We start from the raw sequence: 6,793 nt of genomic DNA, 5'->3' as shown, positions 1-6,793 counted from the left end.
GAAATCAATTATGCGGGCTGCAATATAGCAGCCCTGATAACAGCGAGCGACTGCTAACATCCGGCTCAAACTCCGCGTATGTAAACTACGTACCGGTTTTTATGCGGGCTGCATAATAGCAGCCCTGATAACAGCGAGCGACTGCTAACTACCGGCTCAAACTCCTCTGTATGTAAACTACGTACCGGTTTTTATGCGGGCTGCAATATAGCAGCCCTGATAACAGCGAGCGACTGCTAACATCCGGCTCAAACTCCGCGTATGTAAACTACGTACCGGTTTTTATGCGGGCTGCAATATAGCAGCCCTGATAACAGCGAGCGACTGCTAACATCCGGCTCAAACTCCGCGTATGTAAACTACGTACCGGTTTTTATGCGGGCTGCATAATAGCAGCCCTGATAACAGCGAGCGACTGCTAACATCCGGCTCAAACTCCGCGTATGTAAACTACGAACCGGTTTTTATGCGGGCTGCATAATAGCAGCCCTGATAACAGCGAGCGACTGCTAACATCCGGCTTAAACTCCGCGTATGTAAACTACGAACCGGTTTTTATGCGGGCTGCATTATAGCAGCCCTGATAACAGCGAGCGACTGCTAACTTCCGGCTCAAACTCCGCGTATGTAAACTACGAACCGGTTTCTATGCGGGCTGCATTATAGCAGCCCTGATAACGACGACTGCCAAGTCAAAACAGACTATTTTCTTGCATCATGCAGTCACAAGATCAACGTTAAAAATGATTGAATAGGCCCTACCGATGTAGAGAAATTAATATTCGGCTAAAAATATAAATCACAGCTTATCTGAACACTTGAGACAAAAATACATTTAATAAGAATTATTACTGTGACCTTTATATTCCGAGAAATTACAACAAGTTGAGAACACCGTTAATTAGCAATAATAACGAAGTTTTGATCTAAACACTGGAGATGCAATGCATAACAACTTTTATGAAACAGAGATATTTTTATGCGCAAATGTTTAAAAAAGACTAGTTGTACATACAATGCGCAACACACACACACATCCACAATTACGAACGTTCTCTCAGGTTATCTTCATTTGCGTATCTTTTTTCAATTTCTGCCTGTGTTTGTTTTAAAAGACGGCATTTTGCCGATAGACAAAATCCCCAATATAAGACGGAATCCCGTGACACATAATCTGTGTACGGTCTTCGGCATCGTCCTGCACCCGCATACATCCCCTTCCATGTAGTGGTGTAACTTCCTTCAAACCAATGAACTTCCAGGTTTTCTTCATTTTGTTCCACCTTCAAAGTTATATATACATTACTTTTACGGAAAAGTTATTTAGGTGTGAAACTCTCTCTCTCTCTTCTCCATCTCTCTTGCTCTCTCTCCTCCATCTCTTTCGTTCTCTCTCCTTTTCCTCGCTCTCTCTTTCTCTCTCCTCCATCTCTCTCTCTCTCTTTCCTCCATCTCTCTCTCTCCTTTATCTCTCTCTCTCTCTCCTCCATCTCTCTCGCTCTCTCTCTCCTCCATCTCTCTCGCTCTCTCTCTCCTCCATCTCTCTCGCTCTCTCTCTCCTCCATTTCTCTCGCTCTCTCTCTCTCTCGCTCTCTCCTACATCTCTCTCGCTCTCTCTCTCTCCTCCATCTCTCTCGCTCTCGCTCTCTCCTCTCCTCCATCTCTCTCGCTCTCTCTCTCTCTCCTCAATCTCTCTTTCTCTCTCTCTTCCATCTCTCTTTCTCTCTCTCCTCCATCTCTCTCGCTCTCCTCTCTCTCTCTCCTCCATCTCTCTCGCTCTCTCTCTCCTCAATCTCTCTTGCTCGCTCTCTCCTCCATCTCTCTATCTCTCTCTCCTCAATCTCTCTCACACGCTCGCTTTCGCGTGTCTGTGATGCTTGATTATGTTCGCGTGGATGCGCGTGTATGTTTATTTGCGCGTGCTCGCGTGCATGTGTGCTTGCGTTTGTTACTTTGCACACGCGGGTGTGCATAAGTGTATATGTGCATGTTTGCCACTATCACTAAAGCCCCGGACACACTAGGCGATTTTTTTATCACTAGGTTTCAGGTTCCTACTACTATCATTGTTTTATGGACGCCATTGTTTTATAAATAGATATACATTAAGCATGCCCGCGGTATAGTATCAAGAGCGTATAAAGAGAGATATGATGGTAAGCAGAACAGGATGTTAGAATATAGTCCGCCTTGCGTGCGCACTCAATGACGACCAATCTGTGCAAATGTACGCTGCGCTGCGCTGGCTTGTTCGTCGTCCAACGCAGTCCAAACGAGTAAAACTTTAGGAGATTACGAAGAAGTGAAAAGCGCGCCGCCGCCATTCACTAGGAATCTCCTACTTTCATAATTAGTTCTTGATCTCCGTAATGACGAAGAGAGTCTGCGCGTCGGCTTCCAGTAATGCGATCCAGTATGGGCACGAGTGAGTCATGGCGGCCATGTTGTCTGCACACGGCACTGCCGCGCGCCACACAGATGACTATTATGGATTTATTTTTCAATCTCTCCTGATCTTTCGAGATCCAAGTGCTTGCCCTTCTTTTACGCGCCGAAATATTCCATTAGGCAGCGCGAGCTGTCCGAACAAAAAGCACAGCGCATTTGAATTCTGTCAAAATGAATTTGTTTAGTTTGCTAATTTGGTCCGGTTTGTCGCCTGCAGCTTGGATTATTCATGCGTAGCCGCATTACTAGAATCACAACTTTCGAGCGGCTTCTTTGCTGCTGCTTTGCATAGTCACTTATCGTCGTCAGAGACGATCTCTCAAGACGCAATTAAAAGCGAAGTCTAATGTTAATAAAATGTTTTGGAGTCGCGAGTGCGAATTCGCGCGCGAGGCCTTTGTGCGCCTGACAGTTTCGAAAAAGCGAGCGAAGCTTTTTCGTTTGATCTCGGACTCTGCGTTTAGGAACCTGTCAGAAACTCGCGTTTCAAACCTCCTGCAGCGATACACGACGCGCCCGCCGCGCTGCTCAAGTATGCGTGCATTGGCACATGCTAATGCTGCTACGTATCATATATATATATATAAAGAAAGAGAGAGGAACTGCGGGAGGGGAGAGAGGAGTGGCCGGTTGCTACTGCTGCAGCCCGCTCGCCGGAGGGTCGACCATTGTACGGCGTTTACGCAGCGCCTTAAATGAGCAGCAGGCGCAGCAGCCGCCGCCGCGCGCCTTGTGCGTTTGTCCGCGTGTGTGTGTTGTGTCGCACTTTGCCTGCGTTTGTTTCGCTTGCGACAACCCTGATTAACAAATGGTTCGCCAGCGTTGAAAGTCGTCATCTCGCTCGCCCGTCATAATGGAGATACGTGTTGGCCCAAATTGACAGAAGTGGCTCCCCGGAGGAAAATCACTTACCGACGGGTTGCCGAGCGCTGCCGATGCTTGCGAGGCAGCCGGCCGCGCACGACCGTGCTCCGGGCGGATTGCGCGTGAAAATTACTCGAGCATTAAAGCACAAAGCCCGTCGTCGATACATCAATATGTGTGGGTTTTTGGATTTTACGCTCGCGCGCATTCGCGCATATTGCCGTTTGACACGATGACAACGACGACGACGACGATGATGACTATGACGACTATGACGACGATGACGACGATGACGACGACGACGACGATCATAACTATAACGACGATGACGACGATTATGAATGTATAGGCTCCGCGCGTTGCGGGGATTCATTTGACGCGGAATGACGGCGTGCTCGTCCTGTTGCCCTGCTCATGCTGTCACCTTGCGTGTCATATTATGCCGTACGGTGCCGTGACATAACTTAATCGTGCACCGTTCCGTGTCGTAGGCGCCCGTGCTGGTCCTTACTGTAACGTGTTTTGCCGTAGCGTTTCCTACTCTAAGCTACGATGCCGTACCGTACCGTGAAAAGCCGTATCCATGCCGATCCGTAACCTGCCGTAACGTACCATACCGTACCGTGTCACACAGTACAGTTCCGTACTGTAACGTGCCATACCTTGTGGTACCGCACTATATATATGTATATATATATATATATATATAACAGTTTGCAGGAATTTCTAAAAACGCTGCATGGAAAGTATTCGTTGAAGATCCAGAGTGCATTCATGGGTTGGAACAGAATGTACCACTATCACCTAGATTGCTATCATCAGTAGAAGCATTTATATGTAAACCGTATAATCCAACGACAACACCGGTAGTCATACAGGAGATTCGCTTGTCGAAGTTCTTCCAATGCAAGACGAATATTGACTATTTGCCACCAACGAAAGACACACTGATACGACATTGTCATCGAGCCCACTATCAGAGCCTCATTTGGAACCAGTGTGTAGATAGTACTCAGAGCATTCCTTCGGCATTTGACTGCGGTTGGTATATGCAGGATGGCATTCTGAAACCACGGCACATGACACAGAATCCACTTCGTGCCAATACTATTGCAATAAAGACATGTGGCTGTAGTAAGGACGGACCTTGTTGCCGTACACGTAGCTACGTAGCTGTACATGTACCAAAAACAATATGTGCTGCACTGGTGCGTGCAAATGCAACATGGCCTGCATGAACCCATACAACAATGTTCTTGGGGTGTGATATAACTACATATTCTGACAATTCTGGTATGCTTATATATGTTTTTATGTTGGCTTAGACTGTTGTATAGTAATGGAGTAACATACCACCATGTTGAAATCCAAGATGGCCACCATCCTATGCTTTTCTAAGTGTCATAATTCATATTTTCTCTATCGAAAATGTGGGTATAGCCACCAACATTATGTCTCAACGACGTCTGAGAATCCAGATATTTCAGAAAATCCATTTTCGCTGGCGGTCATTTTGGATTTCAAGATGGCCGCCACAATACAAAAAAGTCAGCCCGGAAACATACCCAGTGGAACTACCCAAGTATCCTAGAAATGATATTTACCCGTTTCCAGCCTCTAGCCAAAAAGTTTAGGGTCATCCTTATTTTAACTCTTTTTGAAATCTGCTTCCTGACTAAAGAAACAGAAGAGCCTTGAAGGCGTTATCCGACCTCCCTCTCCCCCTCCCTGACAGACACTTGCCAACATTTATAACTTCCGCTCTCCCCTCCCGACACTCAGACGAAACATTATAACTACTCTGCTCTTCCCAACTCCTTGGACAGTCCCAATACTATAACACTCACTCACCTTCCTTCTCCCCGACACTCCGAACTAAACTACCCGTCTTCCCCTACCCCGAAACCACTCGCAAACCTTATAACTCCCTTTCCCCACTCTCTGACCACTCCCCAACATTAATAAACTCCCTCTTCCCCTCCCCGACAACTCCCAACTTAAGTAACTCCTCCCCTCTCGACACTCTTCCCAAACATTATTAACTACCCATACTTCCCCATCCTTTGACAGTCGCGAACCTTATAAAACTCCCTCTTCCCCTTCCCTAGACACTTCCAACCTTGTAACTCCCTCTTCCCCTCCCTGACACTCCAACTATTATAAAACTCACCCTTCCCCTCCCCGACACTACCAACATTATAACTCCAATCTCTCCCTCCTTTGAACAGTCCACAACCTTTAACTCTTTCTTCTCCTCACCCGAGAAACACTCCCAACATTAATAACTCCCTCTTCCCCTCCTAAGACACAGCCCAACCTTAATAACTCCTCTCCCCCCCCCGACAGCTCCCAACCTTATAACTCCCTTACCCCTCCTCACCTAGACACTCACACATTATAACTCTCTCTTTCCCCTTCCTTAGACACTCCAACAATGAAGCCTTCTTCACCCTACCCCGGACACTCTCAAACCTTTATAACCCCTCTTCCCCTCCTGACACTCCAACCTTATAACTCAGCACTCTTCACCTCCCTGACACATGACCCGAACAATTATAACATCCCGTCTTCCCTCCCCGACACTTCCAAATTATAAACTCCCTTCTTCCCCTCCCTGACAGTCCCAACCTTATAACTCGCATCTCCGAACTCCCCCGGACACTCCCGAACACTTAAACTCCTCTTTCCCATACTCTTAACACTCCAACCTTATTAACTCCTCTTCCCCCCCACCGACACTCCCAACCTATNCTCGATAGAGGTGGTGGTGGGTGGGGGGGTATAAAGTTTTGCTAATACTGCGCAGCACCCGATCGACTCACGACCGATAGAAAGCGCGCGCCCCGCGCAAACAGTGGACGCGTTTAAGCGCCGATCTAATCGCATGCGCTGTTTGTAGCAGCGGGGGCGGGTGAGCAGCAGCGGGGGCGGGGGCGCAACCAGCCGCCGCCTCGCACGCACACACACGGCTGATCAACTACGCAGCATGTCACCGCCGCACAGAGTAATCAGGCCGGGCTAATTTGATGGGCGGCGTAGCGGCGAGGGAGGGGGGTGTGGGAGGCGGCGGGCGTTGCGGCGGGGGAGGGGGGAGCGGGGAGGCGGCGGGCGTAGCGGCGGCGGAGGGGGGAGTGGGAGGCGGCGGGTGAGGGGTGGAGGGGGAGGCGGCGGGGGAGGGGGAGTGGGAGAAAAGCGGTCGGGGTAATGGCCGGTGATTACAAGGCGGGAAGGTGTGTCGTCTGCCGCGTGCGTCGGCTCTGATTGCAACTCGTCCTCACAAAGAGAAGTAATCATCGCTCGGCGCTCTCCGCGCTTCTCGCGGATGAAAAGGTATATAACACGGACGCACGCACACGCGCGCGCGCGCGCATGACGCTCTGCGCACGTGTGGGTGGCTGGGTAGTGGTTACACGTGGATATAGGAGTCTGTACACATGCATATACTGCTGGGTAGTAGTTACACGTGGAGATAAGGATGGAG

Source organism: Priapulus caudatus, unplaced genomic scaffold, assembly GCF_000485595.1.
Source record: "Priapulus caudatus unplaced genomic scaffold, Priapulus_caudatus-5.0.1 Scaffold795, whole genome shotgun sequence".
NCBI lineage: Eukaryota > Metazoa > Priapulida > Priapulimorpha > Priapulimorphida > Priapulidae > Priapulus > Priapulus caudatus.
Note: the sequence above shows the minus strand (reverse complement) of the source record.